Raw genomic sequence first — 22,962 nt, forward strand, 5'->3', positions numbered from 1 at the left:
TATATGTCTGTGTACAGACTGTGTGTGTGATATATGTCTGTGTACAGACTGTGTGTGATATATGTCTGTGTACAGACTGTGTGTGTGTGATATATGTCTGTGTACAGACTGTGTGTGTGATATATGTCTGTGTACAGGCTGTGTGTGATATATGTCTGTGTACAGACTGTGTGTGTGTGATATATGTCTGTGTACAGACTGTGTGTGTGATATATGTCTGTGTACAGGCTGTGTGTGATATATGTCTGTGTACAGACTGTGTGTGATATATGTCTGTGTACAGGCTGTGTGTGTGATATATGTCTGTGTACAGACTGTGTGTGTGATATATGTCTGTGTACGGACTGTGTGTGATATATATCTGTGTACGGACTGTGTGTGTGTGATATATGTCTGTGTACAGACTGTGTGTGATATATGTCTGTGTACAGACTGTGTGTGTGATATAGTCTGTGTACAGACTGTGTGTGTGATATATGTCTGTGTACAGACTGTGTGTGTGATATATGTCTGTGCACAGACTGTGTGTGTGATATATGTCTGTGCACAGACTGTGTGTGTGATATATGTCTGTGATATATGTCTGTGTACAGACTGTGTGTGTGATATATGTCTGTGTACAGACTGTGTGCGTGATATATGTCTGTGTACAGACTGTGTGTGTGATATATGTCTGTACACACTGTGTGTGTGATATATGTCTGTGTACACACTGTGTGTGTGATATATGTCTGTGTACAGACTGTGTGTGTGATATATGTCTGTGATATATGTCTGTGTACAGACTGTGTGTGTGATATATGTCTGTGTACGGGCTGTGTGTGTGATATATGTCTGTGTACAGGCTGTGTGTGTGATATATGTCTGTGTACAGACTGTGTGCGTGATATATGTCTGTGTACAGACTGTGTGTGTGATATATGTCTGTGTACAGACTGTGTGCGTGATATATGTCTGTGTACAGACTGTGTGTGTGATATATGTCTGTGATATATGTCTGTGTACAGGCTGTGTGTGTGATATATGTCTGTGTACAGACTGTGTGTGAGATATATGTCTGTGTACATGCTGTGTGTGTGATATATGTCTGTGTACAGACTGTGTGCGTGATATATGTCTGTGTACAGACTGTGTGCGTGATATATGTGTGTGTACAGACTGTGTGTGTGATATATGTCTGTACAGGCTGTGTGTGTGATATATGTCTGTGTGCGGGCTGTGTGTGTGATATATGTCTGTGTACAGACTGTGTATGTGATATATGTCTGTGTACAGACTGTGTGTGTGATATATGTCTGTGTACAGACTGTGTGTGTGATATATGTCTGTGTACAGACTGTGTGTGTGACATATGTCTGTGTACAGTCTGTGTGTGTGATATATGTCTGTGTACAGACTGTGTGAGATATATGGCTGTGTACAGGCTGTGTGTGTGATATATGTCTGTGTACAGACTGTATGTGTGATATATGTCTGTGTACAGACTGTGTGTGTGATATATGTCTGTGTACGGGCTGTGTGTGATATATGTCTGTGTACAGACTGTGTGTGTGATATATGTCTGTGTACAGACTGTGTGTGTGTGTGATATATGTCTGTGTACAGACTGTGTGTGTGATATATGTCTGTGTACGGACTGTGTGTGATATGTCTGTGCACAGACTGTGTGTGTGATATAGTCTGTGTACAGACTGTGTGTGTGATATATGTCTGTGTACAGACTGTGTGTGTGATATATGTCTGTGTACAGACTGTGTGTGTGACATATACTGTGTGTGTGATATATGTCTGTGTACAGACTGTGTGTGTGACATATGTCTGTGCACAGACTGTGTGCGTGATATATGTCTGTGTACAGACTGTGTGTGTGATATATGTCTGTGATATATGTCTGTGTACAGACTGTGTGTGTGATATATGTCTGTGTACGGGCTGTGTGTGTGATATATGTCTGTGTACGGACTGTGTGTGATATGTCTGTGTACAGACTGTGTGTGTGATATATGTCTGTGTACAGACTGTGTGCGTGATATATGTCTGTGTACAGACTGTGTGCGTGATATATGTCTGTGTACAGACTGTGTGTGTGATATATGTCTGTGATATATGTCTGTGTACAGACTGTGTGTGTGATATATGTCTGTGTACGGGCTGTGTGTGTGATATATGTCTGTGTACGGGCTGTGTGTGATATATGTCTGTGTACAGACTGTGTGTGATATATGTCTGTGTACAGACTGTGTGTGATATATGTCTGTGTACAGACTGTGTGTGTGTGATATATGTCTGTGTACAGACTGTGTGTGTGATATATGTCTGTGTACAGGCTGTGTGTGATATATGTCTGTGTACAGGCTGTGTGTGTGATATATGTCTGTGTACAGACTGTGTGTGTGATATATGTCTGTGTACGGACTGTGTGTGATATATATCTGTGTACGGACTATGTGTGTGTGATATATGTCTGTGTACGGACTGTGTGATATATGTCTGTGTACAGACTGTGTGTGTGATATATGTCTGTGTACAGACTGTGTGTGTGATATATGTCTGTGCACAGACTGTGTGTGTGATATATGTCTGTGCACAGACTGTGTGCGTGATATATGTCTGTGCACAGACTGTGTGCGTGATATATGTCTGTGTACAGAATGTGTGCGTGATATATGTCTGTGTACAGGCTGTGTGCGTGATATATGTGTGTGTACAGACTGTGTGTGTGATATATGTCTGTGTACAGGCTGTGTGTGTGATATATGTCTGTGTACGGGCTGTGTGTGTGATATATGTCTGTGTGCGGGCTGTGTGTGTGATATATGTCTGTGTACAGACTGTGTATGTGATATATGTCTGTGTACAGACTGTGTGTGTGATATATGTCTGTGTACAGACTGTGTGTGTGATATATGTCTGTGTACAGACTGTGTGTGTGATATATGTCTGTGTACAGACTGTGTGTGTGATATATGTCTGTGTACAGACTGTGTGTGATATATGGCTGTGTACAGGCTGTGTGTGTGATATATGTCTGTGTACAGACTATGTGTGTGATATATGTCTGTGTACAGACTGTGTGTGATATATGTCTGTGTACAGGCTGTGTGTGTGATATATGTCTGTGTACAGACTGTGTGTGTGATATATGTCTGTGTACGGGCTGTGTGTGATATATGTCTGTGTACAGACTGTGTGTGTGATATATGTCTGTGTACAGACTGTGTGTGTGTGTGATATATGTCTGTGTACAGACTGTGTGTGTGATATATATCTGTGTACGGACTGTGTGTGATATGTCTGTGCACAGACTGTGTGTGTGATATAGTCTGTGTACAGACTGTGTGTGTGATATATGTCTGTGTACAGACTGTGTGTGTGATATATGTCTATGTACAGACTGTGTGTGTGACATATGTCTGTGTACAGACTGTGTGTGTGATATATGTCTGTGTACAGACTGTGTGCGTGACATATGTCTGTGCACAGACTGTGTGCGTGACATATGTCTGTGCACAGACTGTGTGCGTGATATATGTCTGTGTACAGACTGTGTGCGTGATATATGTCTGTGTACAGACTGTGTGCGTGATATATGTGTGTGTACAGACTGTGTGCGTGATATATGTCTGTGTACAGACTGTGTGCGTGATATATGTCTGTACAGACTGTGTGTGTGATATATGTCTGTGTACAGGCTGTGTGTGTGATATATGTCTGTGTACAGGCTGCGTGCGTGATATATGTCTGTGTACAGACTGCGTGCGTGATATATGTCTGTGTACAGACTGTGTGTGATATATGTCTGTGTACAGACTGTGTGTGTGATATATGTCTGTGATATATGTCTGTGTACAGACTGTGTGCGTGATATATGTCTGTGTACAGACTGTGTGTGTGATATATGTCTGTGTACGGGCTGTGTGTGTGATATATGTCTGTGTACGGGCTGTGTGTGATATTTGTCTGTGTACAGACTGTGTGCGTGATATATGTCTGTGTACAGACTGTGTGTGATATATGTCTGTGTACAGACTGTGTGTGTGATATATGTCTGTGTACAGGCTGTGTGTGTGATATATGTCTGTGATATATGTCTGTGTACAGACTGTGTGTGTGATATATATCTGTGTACAGACTGTGTGTGTGATATATGTCTGTGTGTGATATATGTCTGTGTACGGGCTGTGTGTGTGATATATGTCTGTGTGCGGGCTGTGTGTGTGATATATGTCTGTGTACAGACTGTGTATGTGATATATGTCTGTGTACAGACTGTGTGTGTGATATATGTCTGTGTGCAGGCTGTGTGTGTGATATATGTCTGTGTACAGACTGTGTGTGATATATGTCTGTGTACAGACTGTGTGTGTGATATATGTCTGTGTACAGTCTGTGTGTGTGATATATGTCTGTATACAGGCTGTGTGTGTGATATATGTCTGTGTACAGACTATGTGTGTGATATATGTCTGTGTACAGGCTGTGTGTGTGTGTGATATATGTCTGTGTACAGACTGTGTGTGTGATATATGTCTGTGTACGGGCTGTGTGTGATATATGTCTGTGTACAGACTGTGTGTGTGATATATGTCTGTGTACAGGCTGTGTGTGTGATATATGTCTGTGTACAGACTATGTGTGTGATATATGTCTGTGTACAGGCTGTGTGTGTGTGTGATATATGTCTGTGTACAGACTGTGTGTGTGATATATGTCTGTGTACGGGCTGTGTGTGATATATGTCTGTGTACAGACTGTGTGTGTGATATATGTCTGTGTACAGACTGTGTGTGTGACATATGTCTGTGCACAGACTGTGTGTGTGATATATGTCTGTGTACAGACTGTGTGCGTGATATATGTCTGTGTACAGACTGTGTGCGTGATATATGTCTGTGTACAGACTGTGTGCGTGATATATGTCTGTGTACAGACTGTGTGCGTGATATATGTCTGTGTACAGACTGTGTGCGTGATATATGTCTGTGTACAGACTGTGTGCGTGATATATGTCTGTGTACAGACTGTGTGCGTGATATATGTCTGTGTACAGACTGTGTGCGTGATATATGTCTGTGTACAGACTGTGTGCGTGATATATGTCTGTGTACAGACTGTGTGCGTGATATATGTCTGTGTACAGGCTGTGTGCGTGATATATGTGTGTGTACAGACTGTGTGTGTGATATATGTCTGTGTACAGACTGTGTGTGTGATATATGTCTGTGTGTGATATATGTCTGTGTACAGGCTGTGTGTGTGATAAATGTCTGTGTACGGGCTGTGTGTGTGATATATGTCTGTGTACAGGCTGTGTGTGTGATATATGTCTGTGTACAGACTGTGTGTGTGATATATGTCTGTGTACAGACTCTGTGTGTGATATATGTCTGTGTACAGACTGTGTGTGATATATGTCTGTGTACAGGCTGTGTGTGTGATATATGTCTGTGTACAGACTGTGTGTGTGATATATGTCTGTGTACAGACTGTGTGCGTGATATATGTCTGTGTACAGACTGTGTGTGTGATATATGTCTGTGCACAGACTGTGTGTGTGATATAGTCTGTGTACAGACTGTGTGTGTGATATATGTCTGTGTACAGACTGTGTGTGTGACATATGTCTGTGTACAGACTGTGTGTGTGATATATGTCTGTGTACAGACTGTGTGCGTGACATATGTCTGAGCACAGACTGTGTGCGTGATATATGTCTGTGTACAGACTGTGTGCGTGATATATGTCTGTGTACAGACTGTGTGCGTGATATATGTGTGTGTACAGACTGTGTGTGATATATGTCTGTGTACAGACTGTGTGTGATATATGTCTGTGTGTGATATATGTCTGTGTACGGGCTGTGTGTGTGATATATGTCTGTGTGCGGGCTGTGTGTGTGATATATGTCTGTGTACAGACTGTGTATGTGATATATGTCTGTGTACAGACTGTGTGTGTGATATATGTCTGTGTGCAGGCTGTGTGTGTGATATATGTCTGTGTACAGACTGTGTGTGATATATGTCTGTGTACAGACTGTGTGTGTGATATATGTCTGTGTACAGACTGTGTGTGATATATGTCTGTGTACAGGCTGTTTGTGTGATATATGTCTGTGTACAGACTGTGTGTGTGATATATGTCTGTGTACAGACTGTGTGCGTGATATATGTCTGTGTACAGACTGTGTGTGTGATATATGTCTGTGTACAGACTGTGTGTGTGATATATGTCTGTGTACGGGCTGTGTGTGTGATATATGTCTGTGTACGGGCTGTGTGTGATATATGTCTGTGTACAGACTGTGTGTGTGATATATGTCTGTGTACAGACTGTGTGTGTGATATATGTCTGTGTACAGACTGTGTGTGATATATGTCTGTGTACAGACTGTGTGTGATATATGTCTGTGTACAGACTGTGTGTGTGTGATATATGTCTGTGTACAGACTGTGTGTGTGATATATGTCTGTGTACAGGCTGTGTGTGATATATGTCTGTGTACAGGCTGTGTGTGTGATATATGTCTGTGTACAGACTGTGTGTGTGATATATGTCTGTGTACGGACTGTGTGTGATATATATCTGTGTACGGACTATGTGTGTGTGATATATGTCTGTGTACGGACTGTGTGATATATGTCTGTGTACAGACTGTGTGTGTGATATATGTCTGTGTACAGACTGTGTGTGTGATATATGTCTGTGCACAGACTGTGTGTGTGATATATGTCTGTGCACAGACTGTGTGCGTGATATATGTCTGTGCACAGACTGTGTGCGTGATATATGTCTGTGTACAGAATGTGTGCGTGATATATGTCTGTGTACAGGCTGTGTGCGTGATATATGTGTGTGTACAGACTGTGTGTGTGATATATGTCTGTGTACAGGCTGTGTGTGTGATATATGTCTGTGTACAGACTGTGTGTGTGATATATGTCTGTGTACAGGCTGTGTGTGTGATATATGTCTGTGTACGGGCTGTGTGTGTGATATATGTCTGTGTGCGGGCTGTGTGTGTGATATATGTCTGTGTACAGACTGTGTATGTGATATATGTCTGTGTACAGACTGTGTGTGTGATATATGTCTGTGTACAGACTGTGTGTGTGATATATGTCTGTGTACAGACTGTGTGTGTGATATATGTCTGTGTACAGACTGTGTGTGTGATATATGTCTGTGTACAGACTGTGTGTGATATATGGCTGTGTACAGGCTGTGTGTGTGATATATGTCTGTGTACAGACTATGTGTGTGATATATGTCTGTGTACAGACTGTGTGTGATATATGTCTGTGTACAGGCTGTGTGTGTGATATATGTCTGTGTACAGACTGTGTGTGTGATATATGTCTGTGTACGGGCTGTGTGTGATATATGTCTGTGTACAGACTGTGTGTGTGATATATGTCTGTGTACAGACTGTGTGTGTGTGTGATATATGTCTGTGTACAGACTGTGTGTGTGATATATATCTGTGTACGGACTGTGTGTGATATGTCTGTGCACAGACTGTGTGTGTGATATAGTCTGTGTACAGACTGTGTGTGTGATATATGTCTGTGTACAGACTGTGTGTGTGATATATGTCTATGTACAGACTGTGTGTGTGACATATGTCTGTGTACAGACTGTGTGTGTGATATATGTCTGTGTACAGACTGTGTGCGTGACATATGTCTGTGCACAGACTGTGTGCGTGACATATGTCTGTGCACAGACTGTGTGCGTGATATATGTCTGTGTACAGACTGTGTGCGTGATATATGTCTGTGTACAGACTGTGTGCGTGATATATGTGTGTGTACAGACTGTGTGCGTGATATATGTCTGTGTACAGACTGTGTGCGTGATATATGTCTGTACAGACTGTGTGTGTGATATATGTCTGTGTACAGGCTGTGTGTGTGATATATGTCTGTGTACAGGCTGCGTGCGTGATATATGTCTGTGTACAGACTGCGTGCGTGATATATGTCTGTGTACAGACTGTGTGTGATATATGTCTGTGTACAGACTGTGTGTGTGATATATGTCTGTGATATATGTCTGTGTACAGACTGTGTGCGTGATATATGTCTGTGTACAGACTGTGTGTGTGATATATGTCTGTGTACGGGCTGTGTGTGTGATATATGTCTGTGTACGGGCTGTGTGTGATATTTGTCTGTGTACAGACTGTGTGCGTGATATATGTCTGTGTACAGACTGTGTGTGATATATGTCTGTGTACAGACTGTGTGTGTGATATATGTCTGTGTACAGGCTGTGTGTGTGATATATGTCTGTGTACAGACTGTGTGTGTGATATATATCTGTGTACAGACTGTGTGTGTGATATATGTCTGTGTGTGATATATGTCTGTGTACGGGCTGTGTGTGTGATATATGTCTGTGTGCGGGCTGTGTGTGTGATATATGTCTGTGTACAGACTGTGTATGTGATATATGTCTGTGTACAGACTGTGTGTGTGATATATGTCTGTGTGCAGGCTGTGTGTGTGATATATGTCTGTGTACAGACTGTGTGTGATATATGTCTGTGTACAGACTGTGTGTGTGATATATGTCTGTGTACAGTCTGTGTGTGTGATATATGTCTGTATACAGGCTGTGTGTGTGATATATGTCTGTGTACAGACTATGTGTGTGATATATGTCTGTGTACAGGCTGTGTGTGTGTGTGATATATGTCTGTGTACAGACTGTGTGTGTGATATATGTCTGTGTACGGGCTGTGTGTGATATATGTCTGTGTACAGACTGTGTGTGTGATATATGTCTGTGTACAGGCTGTGTGTGTGATATATGTCTGTGTACAGACTATGTGTGTGATATATGTCTGTGTACAGGCTGTGTGTGTGTGTGATATATGTCTGTGTACAGACTGTGTGTGTGATATATGTCTGTGTACGGGCTGTGTGTGATATATGTCTGTGTACAGACTGTGTGTGTGATATATGTCTGTGTACAGACTGTGTGTGTGACATATGTCTGTGCACAGACTGTGTGTGTGATATATGTCTGTGTACAGACTGTGTGCGTGATATATGTCTGTGTACAGACTGTGTGCGTGATATATGTCTGTGTACAGACTGTGTGCGTGATATATGTCTGTGTACAGACTGTGTGCGTGATATATGTCTGTGTACAGACTGTGTGCGTGATATATGTCTGTGTACAGACTGTGTGCGTGATATATGTCTGTGTACAGACTGTGTGCGTGATATATGTCTGTGTACAGACTGTGTGCGTGATATATGTCTGTGTACAGACTGTGTGCGTGATATATGTCTGTGTACAGACTGTGTGCGTGATATATGTCTGTGTACAGGCTGTGTGCGTGATATATGTGTGTGTACAGACTGTGTGTGTGATATATGTCTGTGTACAGACTGTGTGTGTGATATATGTCTGTGTGTGATATATGTCTGTGTACAGGCTGTGTGTGTGATAAATGTCTGTGTACGGGCTGTGTGTGTGATATATGTCTGTGTACAGGCTGTGTGTGTGATATATGTCTGTGTACAGACTGTGTGTGTGATATATGTCTGTGTACAGACTCTGTGTGTGATATATGTCTGTGTACAGACTGTGTGTGATATATGTCTGTGTACAGGCTGTGTGTGTGATATATGTCTGTGTACAGACTGTGTGTGTGATATATGTCTGTGTACAGACTGTGTGCGTGATATATGTCTGTGTACAGACTGTGTGTGTGATATATGTCTGTGCACAGACTGTGTGTGTGATATAGTCTGTGTACAGACTGTGTGTGTGATATATGTCTGTGTACAGACTGTGTGTGTGACATATGTCTGTGTACAGACTGTGTGTGTGATATATGTCTGTGTACAGACTGTGTGCGTGACATATGTCTGAGCACAGACTGTGTGCGTGATATATGTCTGTGTACAGACTGTGTGCGTGATATATGTCTGTGTACAGACTGTGTGCGTGATATATGTGTGTGTACAGACTGTGTGTGATATATGTCTGTGTACAGACTGTGTGTGATATATGTCTGTGTGTGATATATGTCTGTGTACGGGCTGTGTGTGTGATATATGTCTGTGTGCGGGCTGTGTGTGTGATATATGTCTGTGTACAGACTGTGTATGTGATATATGTCTGTGTACAGACTGTGTGTGTGATATATGTCTGTGTGCAGGCTGTGTGTGTGATATATGTCTGTGTACAGACTGTGTGTGATATATGTCTGTGTACAGACTGTGTGTGTGATATATGTCTGTGTACAGACTGTGTGTGATATATGTCTGTGTACAGGCTGTTTGTGTGATATATGTCTGTGTACAGACTGTGTGTGTGATATATGTCTGTGTACAGACTGTGTGCGTGATATATGTCTGTGTACAGACTGTGTGTGTGATATATGTCTGTGTACAGACTGTGTGTGTGATATATGTCTGTGTACGGACTGTGTGTGATATATGTCTGTGCACAGACTGTGTGTGTGATATAGTCTGTGTACAGACTGTGTGTGTGATATATGTCTGTGTACAGACTGTGTGTGTGACATATGTCTGTGTACAGACTGTGTGTGTGATATATGTCTGTGTACAGACTGTGTGTGTGACATATGTCTGTGCACAGACTGTGTGCGTGATATATGTCTGTGTACAGTCTGTGTGCGTGATATATGTCTGTGTACAGACTGTGTTCGTGATATATGTCTGTGTACAGACTGTGTGCTTGATATATGTCTGTGTACAGACTGTGTGCGTGATATATGTCTGTGTACAGACTGTGTGCGTGATATATGTCTGTGTACAGGCTGTGTGCGTGATATATGTCTGTGTACAGACTGTGTGCGTGATATATGTCTGTGTACAGACTGTGTGCGTGATATATGTCTGTGTACAGACTGTGTGTGATATATGTCTGTGTACAGACTGTGTGCGTGATATATGTCTGTGTACAGGCTGTGTGCGTGATATATGTGTGTGTACAGACTGTGTGTGTGATATATGTCTGTGTACAGACTGTGTGTGTGATATATGTCTGTGTGTGATATATGTCTGTGTACGGGCTGTGTGTGTGATATATGTCTGTGTGCGGGCTGTGTGTGTGATATATGTCTGTGTACAGACTGTGTGCGTGATATATGTCTGTGTACAGACTGTGTGCGTGATATATGTCTGTGTACAGACTGTGTGTGTGATATATGTCTGTGTACAGGCTGTGTGTGTGATATATGTCTGTGTACAGACTGTGTGTGTGATATATGTCTGTGTACAGACTGTGTGCGTGATATATGTCTGTGTACAGACTGTGTGCGTGATATATGTCTGTGATATATGTCTGTGTACAGACTGTGTGTGTGATATATGTCTGTGCACAGACTGTGTGTGTGATATAGTCTGTGTACAGACTGTGTGTGTGATATATGTCTGTGTACAGACTGTGTGTGTGACATATGTCTGTGTACAGACTGTGTGTGTGATATATGTCTGTGTACAGACTGTGTGTGTGACATATGTCTGTGCACAGACTGTGTGCGTGATATATGTCTGTGTACAGACTGTGTGCGTGATATATGTCTGTGTACAGACTGTGTGCGTGATATATGTCTGTGTACAGACTGTGTGCTTGATATATGTCTGTGTACAGACTGTGTGCGTGATATATGTCTGTGTGCAGACTGTGTGCGTGATATATGTCTGTGTACAGGCTGTGTGCGTGATATATGTCTGTGTACAGACTGTGTGCGTGATATATGTCTGTGTACAGACTGTGTGTGTGATATATGTCTGTGTACAGACTGTGTGCGTGATATATGTCTGTGTACAGGCTGTGTGCGTGATATATGTGTGTGTACAGACTGTGTGTGTGATATATATCTGTGTACAGACTGTGTGTGTGATATATGTCTGTGTGTGATATATGTCTGTGTACGGGCTGTGTGTGTGATATATGTCTGTGTGCGGGCTGTGTGTGTGATATATGTCTGTGTACAGACTGTGTATGTGATATATGTCTGTGTACAGACTGTGTGTGTGATATATGTCTGTGTGCAGGCTGTGTGTGTGATATATGTCTGTGTACAGACTGTGTGTGATATATGTCTGTGTACAGACTGTGTGTGTGATATATGTCTGTGTACAGTCTGTGTGTGTGATATATGTCTGTATACAGGCTGTGTGTGTGATATATGTCTGTGTACAGACTATGTGTGTGATATATGTCTGTGTACAGGCTGTGTGTGTGTGTGATATATGTCTGTGTACAGACTGTGTGTGTGATATATGTCTGTGTACGGGCTGTGTGTGATATATGTCTGTGTACAGACTGTGTGTGTGATATATGTCTGTGTACAGGCTGTGTGTGTGATATATGTCTGTGTACAGACTATGTGTGTGATATATGTCTGTGTACAGGCTGTGTGTGTGTGTGATATATGTCTGTGTACAGACTGTGTGTGTGATATATGTCTGTGTACGGGCTGTGTGTGATATATGTCTGTGTACAGACTGTGTGTGTGATATATGTCTGTGTACAGACTGTGTGTGTGACATATGTCTGTGCACAGACTGTGTGTGTGATATATGTCTGTGTACAGACTGTGTGCGTGATATATGTCTGTGTACAGACTGTGTGCGTGATATATGTCTGTGTACAGACTGTGTGCGTGATATATGTCTGTGTACAGACTGTGTGCGTGATATATGTCTGTGTACAGACTGTGTGCGTGATATATGTCTGTGTACAGACTGTGTGCGTGATATATGTCTGTGTACAGACTGTGTGCGTGATATATGTCTGTGTACAGGCTGTGTGCGTGATATATGTGTGTGTACAGACTGTGTGTGTGATATATGTCTGTGTACAGACTGTGTGTGTGATATATGTCTGTGTGTGATATATGTCTGTGTACAGGCTGTGTGTGTGATAAATGTCTGTGTACGGGCTGTGTGTGTGATATATGTCTGTGTGCGGGCTGTGTGTGTGATATATGTCTGTGTGCGGGCTGTGTGTGTGATATATGTCTGTGTACAGACTGTGTATGTGATATATGTCTGTGTGCAGACTGTGTGTGTGATATATGTCTGTGTACAGACTGTGTGCGTGATATATGTCTGTGTACAGGCTGTGTGTGTGATATATGTCTGTGTACAGACTGTGTGTGTGATATATGTCTGTGTACAGACTCTGTGTGTGATATATGTCTGTGTACAGACTGTGTGTGATATATGTCTGTGTACAGGCTGTGTGTGTGATATATGTCTGTGTACAGACTGTGTGTGTGATATATGTCTGTGTACAGACTGTGTGCGTGATATATGTCTGTGTACAGACTGTGTGTGTGATATATGTCTGTGCACAGACTGTGTGTGTGATATAGTCTGTGTACAGACTGTGTGTGTGATATATGTCTGTGTACAGACTGTGTGTGTGACATATGTCTGTGTACAGACTGTGTGTGTGATATATGTCTGTGTACAGACTGTGTGCGTGACATATGTCTGTGCACAGACTGTGTGCGTGATATATGTCTGTGTACAGACTGTGTGCGTGATATATGTCTGTGTACAGACTGTGTGCGTGATATATGTGTGTGTACAGACTGTGTGTGATATATGTCTGTGTACAGACTGTGTGTGATATATGTCTGTGTGTGATATATGTCTGTGTACGGGCTGTGTGTGTGATATATGTCTGTGTGCGGGCTGTGTGTGTGATATATGTCTGTGTACAGACTGTGTATGTGATATATGTCTGTGTACAGACTGTGTGTGTGATATATGTCTGTGTGCAGGCTGTGTGTGTGATATATGTCTGTGTACAGACTGTGTGTGATATATGTCTGTGTACAGACTGTGTGTGTGATATATGTCTGTGTACAGACTGTGTGTGATATATGTCTGTGTACAGGCTGTGTGTGTGATATATGTCTGTGTACAGACTGTGTGTGTGATATATGTCTGTGTACAGACTGTGTGCGTGATATATGTCTGTGTACAGACTGTGTGTGTGATATATGTCTGTGTACAGACTGTGTGTGTGATATATGTCTGTGTACGGACTGTGTGTGATATATGTCTGTGCACAGACTGTGTGTGTGATATAGTCTGTGTACAGACTGTGTGTGTGATATATGTCTGTGTACAGACTGTGTGTGTGACATATGTCTGTGTACAGACTGTGTGTGTGATATATGTCTGTGTACAGACTGTGTGTGTGACATATGTCTGTGCACAGACTGTGTGCGTGATATATGTCTGTGTACAGACTGTGTGCGTGATATATGTCTGTGTACAGACTGTGTTCGTGATATATGTCTGTGTACAGACTGTGTGCTTGATATATGTCTGTGTACAGACTGTATGCGTGATATATGTCTGTGTACAGACTGTGTGCGTGATATATGTCTGTGTACAGGCTGTGTGCGTGATATATGTCTGTGTACAGACTGTGTGCGTGATATATGTCTGTGTACAGACTGTGTGCGTGATATATGTCTGTGTACAGACTGTGTGTGATATATGTCTGTGTACAGACTGTGTGCGTGATATATGTCTGTGTACAGGCTGTGTGCGTGATATATGTGTGTGTACAGACTGTGTGTGTGATATATGTCTGTGTACAGACTGTGTGTGTGATATATGTCTGTGTGTGATATATGTCTGTGTACGGGCTGTGTGTGTGATATATGTCTGTGTGCGGGCTGTGTGTGTGATATATGTCTGTGTACAGACTGTGTATGTGATATATGTCTGTGTACAGACTGTGTGTGTGATATATGTCTGTGTGCAGGCTGTGTGTGTGATATATGTCTGTGTATAGACTGTGTGTGATATATGTCTGTGTACAGACTGTGTGTGTGATATATGTCTGTGTACAGACTGTGTGTGTGATATATGTCTGTGCACAGACTCTGTGTGTGATATAGTCTGTGTACAGACTGTGTGTGTGATATATGTCTGTGTACAGACTGTGTGTGTGACATATGTCTGTGTACAGACTGTGTGTGTGATATATGTCTGTGTACAGACTGTGTGTGTGATATATGTCTGTGTACAGACTGTGCGTGATATATATCTGTGTACAGACTGTGTGCATGATATATGTCTGTGTACAGACTGTGTGCTTGATATATGTCTGTGTACAGACTGTGTGTGTGATATATGTCTGTGTGTGATATATGTCTGTGTACGGGCTGTGTGTGTGATATATGTCTGTGTACAGACTGTGTATGTGATATATGTCTGTGTACAGACTGTGTGTGTGATATATGTCTGTGTGCAGGCTGTGTGTGTGATATATGTCTGTGTACAGACTGTGTGTGATATATGTCTGTGTACAGACTGTGTGTGTGATATATGTCTGTGTACAGACTGTGTGTGTGATATATGTCTGTGCACAGACTCTGTGTGTGATATAGTCTGTGTACAGACTGTGTGTGTGATATATGTCTGTGTACAGACTGTGTGTGTGACATATGTCTGTGTACAGACTGTGTGTGTGATATATGTCTGTGTACAGACTGTGCGTGATATATGTCTGTGTACAGACTGTGCGTGATATATATCTGTGTACAGACTGTGTGCATGATATATGTCTGTGTACAGACTGTGTGCTTGATATATGTCTGTGTACAGACTGTGTGTGTGATATATGTCTGTGTGTGATATATGTCTGTGTACGGGCTGTGTGTGTGATATATGTCTGTGTGCGTGCTGTGTGTGTGATATATGTCTGTGTACAGACTGTGTATGTGATATATGTCTGTGTACAGACTGTGTGTGTGATATATGTCTGTGTACAGGCTGTGTGTGTGATATATGTCTGTGTACAGACTGTGTGTGATATATGTCTGTGTACAGACTGTGTGCGTGATATATGTGTGTGTACAGACTGTGTGTGATATATGTCTGTGTACAGACTGTGTGCCTGATATATGTCTGTGTACAGGCTGTGTGTGTGATATATGTCTGTGTACAGACTGTGTGTGATATATGTCTGTGTACAGACTGTGTGCGTGATATATGTCTGTGTACAGGCTGTGTGCGTGATATATGTGTGTGTACAGACTGTGTGTGTGATATATGTCTGTGTACAGACTGTGTGTGTGATATATGTCTGTGTGTGATATATGTCTGTGTACGGGCTGTGTGTGTGATATATGTCTGTGTGCGGGCTGTGTGTGTGATATATGTCTGTGTACAGACTGTGTATGTGATATATGTCTGTGTACAGACTGTGTGTGTGATATATGTCTGTGTGCAGGCTGTGTGTGTGATATATGTCTGTGTACAGACTGTGTGTGATATATGTCTGTGTACAGACTGTGTGTGTGATATATGTCTGTGTACAGACTGTGTGTGTGATATATGTCTGTGCACAGACTGTGTGTGTGATATAGTCTGTGTACAGACTGTGTGTGTGATATATGTCTGTGTACAGACTGTGTGTGTGACATATGTCTGTGTACAGACTGTGTGTGTGATATATGTCTGTGTACAGACTGTGTGTGTGACATATGTCTGTGCACAGACTGTGTGCGTGATATATGTCTGTGTACAGACTGTGTGCGTGATATATGTCTGTACAGACTGTGTGCGTGATATATGTCTGTGTACAGACTGTGTGCTTGATATATGTCTGTGTACAGACTGTGTGCGTGATATATGTCTGTGTACAGACTGTGTGCGTGATATATGTCTGTGTACAGGCTGTGTGCGTGATATATGTCTGTGTACAGACTGTGTGCGTGATATATGTCTGTGTACAGACTGTGTGCGTGATATATGTCTGTGTACAGACTGTGTGCGTGATATATGTCTGTGTACAGACTGTGTGTGTGATATATGTCTGTGTGTGATATATGTCTGTGTACGGGCTGTGTGTGTGATATATGTCTGTGTGCGGGCTGTGTGTGTGATATATGTCTGTGTACAGACTGTGTATGTGATATATGTCTGTGTACAGACTGTGTGTGTGATATATGTCTGTGTGCAGGCTGTGTGTGTGATATATGTCTGTGTACAGACTGTGTGTGATATATGTCTGTGTACAGACTGTGTGTGTGATATATGTCTGTGTACAGACTGTGTGTGTGATATATGTCTGTGTACAGTCTGTGTGTGTGATATATGTCTGTGTACAGGCTGTGTGTGTGATATATGTCTGTGTACAGACTATGTGTGTGATATATGTCTGTGTACAGGCTGTGTGTATGTGTGATATATGTCTGTGTACAGACTGTGTGTGTGATATATGTCTGTGTACGGGCTGTGTGTGATATATGTCTGTGTACAGACTATGTGTGTGATATATGTCTGTGTACAGACTGTGTGTGTGATATATGTCTGTGTACAGGCTGTGTGTGTGATATATGTCTGTGTACAGACTATGTGTGTGATATATGTCTGTGTACAGGCTGTGTGTGTGTGTGATATATGTCTGTGTACAGACTGTGTGTGTGATATATGTCTGTGTACGGGCTGTGTGTGATATATGTCTGTGTACAGACTGTGTGTGTGATATATGTCTGTGTACAGACTGTGTGTGTGATATATGTCTGTGTACAGACTGTGTGTGTGACATATGTCTGTGCACAGACTGTGTGTGTGATATATGTCTGTGTACAGACTGTGTGTGTGATATATGTCTGTGTACAGACTGTGTGCGTGATATATGTCTGTGTACAGACTGTGTGCGTGATATATGTCTGTGTACAGACTGTGTGCGTGATATATGTCTGTGTACAGACTGTGTGCGTGATATATGTCTGTGTACAGACTGTGTGCGTGATATATGTCTGTGTACAGACTGTGTGCGTGATATATGTCTGTGTACAGACTGTGTGTGTGATATATGTCTGTACAGACTGTGTGTGTGATATATGTCTGTGTACAGACTGTGTGTGTGATATATGTCTGTGTACGGGCTGTGTGTGTGATATATGTCTGTGTACGGGCTGTGTGTGTGATATATGTCTGTGTACAGACTGTGTGTGTGATATATGTCTGTGTACGGGCTGTGTGTGTGATATATGTCTGTGTACAGGCTGTGTGTGTGATATATGTCTGTGTACGGGCTGTGTGTGTGATATATGTCTGTACGGTCTGTGTGTGTGATATATGTCTGTGTACGGGCTGTGTGTGTGATATATGTCTGTGTACAGACTGTGTGTGTGATATATGTCTGTGTACGGGCTGTGTGTGTGATATATGTCTGTACGGTCTGTGTGTGTGATATATGTCTGTGTACGGGCTGTGTGTGCGATATATATCTGTGTACGGGCTTTGTCTGTGTTTGAGGGGATGACTCTACCTGTGTGTGTGTGTGATATAGGTCTGTGCTTATGTCTGCGTTTACGCATGTATCTATATTTGTGTCTCTGTTTGTATCTGTGTTCATCCTGCCCCTTTATCCCGACCTTTCTAAATACTATTCACTATCAATGTGTCTGGGCCAATCACCTCCCCAGAAAGTGCTCAATTGTCACTTTAATCTGGTGCATTCTGATTAATTTGATTCCCTTCTTTATTCATTCTTCAGATGTGGGTGGCCCTCTCCAGGCCACCATTTATTGCCCATCCCTAATTGACCACGAGAATGAGCTACCTTCTTGAACCGCTGCAGTCCGTGTGGTGAAGGTGCTCCTACAGTGCTGTTAGGGAGGAAGTTCCAGGATTTTGACCCACCGACTATGATGCAACAGCCGATATATTTCCAAGTCAGGGTGGTGAGTAACTTGGAGGGGAACTTGCAAGTGATCGTGTTTCCATGTGCTTGCTGCCCTTGTCCTTCTAGGTGGTAGAGGTTGCAGGTTTGGGAGGTGCTGCCAAAGAAGCCTTGGCGAGTTGCTGCAGTGCATCTTGTAGATGGTACACACTGCAGCCACGGTGCGCCGGTGGTGGAGGGAGTGAATGTTGAAGGTGGGGATACAGGGCCAATCAAGTGGGCTGCTTTGTCCTTAAAAAAAGGAGGCAGACAAAAAGCAGGAAACTATAGACCAATTAGCCTAACATCTGTCGTTGAGAAATTGCTGGAGTCCTTTATTAAGGAAGCAGTAGCAGGACATTTGGAAAAGCATAATACAGTCAAGCAGAGTCAGCATGGTTTCATGAAAGCGAACTCTCATTTCACAAATTTGCTGGAGTACTTTGAGGATATAATGAGCAGGGTGGATAAAGGGGAACCAGTGGATGTGGTGTATTTGGACTTCCCGAAGGCATTTGACAAGGTGCCACATAACAGGTTACTGCACAAGATAAAAGTTCACGGGGTTGGGAGTAATATTTCAGCATAGATAGAGGATTGGTTAACTAACAGAAAACAGAGAGTCGGGCTAAATGGGTCATTTTCCGGTTGACAATCAGTGACTAGTGGGGTGCCGCAGGGATCGGTGCTGGGTCCTTCACTATTTACAATCTATATTCATGACTTGGATGAAGGGGATAAAGTGTAATGTCGCCATGTTTCCTGAAGACACAAAGATGGGTGGGAAAGCAAATTGTGTGGAGGACACAAACAATCTACAGAGGGATATAGACAGACTACAGTGAGTGGGCAATAATTTGGCACATGGACTATAATGTTGGAAAGTGTGAGGTTATCCATTTTGGCAGAAAAAATAGAAAAGCAAATTATAAATTAAATTGAGAAAAATTGCTAAGTGCTGCAGTACAGAGGCACCTAGGGTTCCTGGTGGATGAAACACAAAAAGTTACTTTGCAGGTATAGCAAGTAATCAGGAAGGCAAATGGAATGTGACAAACATAGAAACATAGAAAATAGGTGCAGGAGTAGGCCATTCGGCCCTTCTAGCCTGCGCTGCCATTCAATGAGTTCATGGCTGAAAATGCAACTTCAGTACCCCATTCCTGCTTTCTCACCATACCCCTTGATCCCCCGAGTAGTAAGGACTACATCCAACTCCTTTTTGAATATATTTAGTGAATTGGCCTCAACAACTTCCTGTGGTAGAGAATTCCACAGGTTCACCACTCTCTGGGTGAAGAAGTTTCTCCTCATCTCGGTCCTAAATGGCTTACCCCTTATCCTTAGACTGTGACCCCTGGTTCTGGACTTCCCCAACATTGGGAACATTCTTCCTGCATCAAACCTGTCTAAACCCGTCAGAATTTTAAACGTTTCTATGAGGTCCCCTCTCATTCTTCTGAACTCCAGTGAATACAAGCCCAGTTGATCCAGTCTTTCTTGATATGTCAGTCCCGCCATCCCGGGAATCAGTCTGGTGAACCTTCGCTGCACGCCCTCAAGAGCAAGAATGTCCTTCCTCAAGTTAGGAGACCAAAACTGTACACAATACTCCAGGTGTGGCCTCACCAAGGCCCTGTACAACTGTAGTAACACCTCCCTGTCCCTGTACTCAAATCCCCTCGCTATGAAGGCCAACATGCCATTTGCTTTCTTAACCGCCTGCTGTACCTGCATGCCAACCTTCAATGACTGATGTACCATGACACCCAGGTCTCGTTGCACCTCTCCTTTTCTGAATTTGTCACCATTCAAATAATAGTCTGTCTCTCTGTTTTTACCACCAAAGTGGATAACCTCACATTTATCCACATTATACTTCATCTGCCATGCATTTGCCCACTCATCTAACCTATCCAAGTCACTCTGCAGCCTCATAGCATCCTCCTCGCATCTCACACTGCCACCCAACTTAGTGTCATCCGCAAATTTGGAGATACTACATTTAATCCCCTCGTCTAAATCATTAATATACAATGTAAACAGCTGGGGCCCCAGCACAGAACCTTGCGGTACCCCACTAGTCACTGCCTGCCATTCTGAAAAGTACCCATTTACTCATACTCTTTGCTTCCTGTCTGCCAACCAGTTCTCAATCCACGTCAGCACACTACCCCCAATCCCATGTGCTTTAACTTTGCACATTAATCTCTTGTGTGGGACCTTGTCGAAAGCCTTCTGAAAGTCCAAATGCATCACATCAACTGGTTCTCCCTTGTCCACTCTACTGGAATCATCCTCAGAAAATTCCAGAAGATTTGTCAAGCATGATTCCCCTTTCACAAATCCATGCTGACTTGGACCTATCATGTCATCTCTTTCCAAATGCGCTGCTATGACATCCTTAATAATTGATTCCATCATTTTGCCCACCACTGATGTCAGGCTGACCGGTCTATAATTCCCTGTTTTCTCTCTCCCTCCTTTTTTAAAAAATGGGGTTACATTGGCTACTCTCCACTTCATAGGAACTGATCCAGAGTCTATGGAATGTTGGAAAATGACTGTCAATGCATCCACTATTTCCAAGGCCACCTCCTTAAGTACTCTGGGATGCAGACCATCAGACCTTGGGGATTTATCGACCTTCAATCCCATCAATTTCCCCAACACAATTTCCCGACCAATAAGGATTTCCCTCAGTTCCTCCTTCTTACTAGACTCCCTGACCCCTTTTATATCCGGAAGGTTGTTTGTGTCCTCCTTAGTGAATACCGAACCAAAGTACTTGTTCAATTGGTCTGCCATTTCTTTGTTCCCCATTATGACTTCCCCTGATTCTGACTACAGGGGACCTACATTTGTCTTTACTAACCTTTTTCTCTTTCCATATCTATAGAAGCTTTTGCAGTCCGTTTTAATGTTCCCTGCAAGCTTCCTCTCGTACTCTATTTTCTCTGCCCTAATCAAACCCTTTGTCCTCCTCTGCTGAGTTCTAAATTTCTCCCAGTCCTTGGGTTCGCTGCTTTTTCTGGCCAATTTGCATGCCACTTCCTTGGCTTTAATACCATCCCTGATTTCCCTTGATAGCCACAGTTGAGCCACCTTCCCTTTTTTATTTTTACACCAGAGAGGGATGTACAATTGTTGTAGTTCATCCATGCGGTCTCTAAATGTCTGCCATTGCCCATCCACTGTCAACCCCTTAAGTATCATTCGCCAATCTATCCTAGCCAATTCACGCCTCATACCTTCAAAGTTACCCTTCTTTAAGTTCTGGACCATGGTCTCTGAATTAACTGTTTCATTCTCCATCCTAATGTAGAATTCCACCATATTATGGTCACTCTTCCCCAAGGGGCCTCGCACAACGAGATTACTAATTAATCCTCTCTCATTACACAACACCCAGTCTAAGATGGCCTCCCCCCTAGTTGGTTCCTCGACATATTGGTCTAGAAAACCATCCCTTATGCACTCCAGGAAATCCTCCTCCACCGTATTGCTTCTAGTTTGGTTAGCCCAATCTATATGCATATTAAAGTCACCCATGATAACATCTGCACCTTTATTGCATGCACCCCTAATTTCCTGTTTGATGCCCTCCCCAACATCACTTCGAATGTTTGGAGGTCTGTACACAACTCCCACTAACGTTTTTTGCCCTTTGGTGTTCTGCAGCTCTATCCATATAGATTCCACATCATCCAAGCTAATGTCCTTCCTAACTATTGCATTAATCTCCTCTTTAACCAGCAATGCTACCCCACCTCCTTTCCCTTTTATTCTATCCTTCCTGAATGTTGAATACCCTTGGATGTTGAGTTCCCAGCCCTGATCATCCTGGAGCCACATCTCTGTAATCCCAATCACATCATATCTGTTAACATCTACTTGCACAGTTAATTCATCCACCTTATTGCGGATACTCCTTGCATTTAGACACAAAGCCTTCAGGCTTGTTGTTTTTTTAACACTCTTTGTCCTTTTAGAATTATGATGTAGTGTGGCCCTTTTTGTTTCTTGCCTTTGTTTACTCTGCCTTCCATTATTGCTTTATACCTTTCTACCATCTGTTTCTGACTCCATATTACTTCGCCCTGCCTCGCTGCATAGGTTCCCATCCCCCTCCCATATTAGTTTAAACACTCCCGAACTGCATTAGCAAATGTTACCCCCAGGACATCAGTTCCAGTCCTGCCCAAGTGCAGACCGTCCCTTTTGTACAGGTCCCACTTCCCCCACAGCTGGTTCCAATGTCCCAGA

The 22,962-nt window shown here is 42.6% G+C and overlaps 1 protein-coding gene across 1 annotated transcript in view; it reads left to right on the forward strand.

The window, feature by feature from the left end:
• The window catches only part of LOC139266728 (zinc finger protein 235-like), a 72,318-nt gene that overhangs the window by 8,257 nt on the left and 41,099 nt on the right, over positions 1-22,962 (forward strand). Inside the window, exon 2 of the mRNA XM_070884314.1 lies at positions 18,532-18,718. The gene's annotated coding sequence lies outside the window, so the exon portion shown is untranslated. The remainder of the gene's footprint in view (positions 1-18,531; positions 18,719-22,962) is intronic.

The sequence above is a fragment of the Pristiophorus japonicus genome, chromosome 7 (genome assembly GCF_044704955.1).
Source record: "Pristiophorus japonicus isolate sPriJap1 chromosome 7, sPriJap1.hap1, whole genome shotgun sequence".
Classification (NCBI taxonomy): Eukaryota; Metazoa; Chordata; class Chondrichthyes; family Pristiophoridae; genus Pristiophorus; species Pristiophorus japonicus.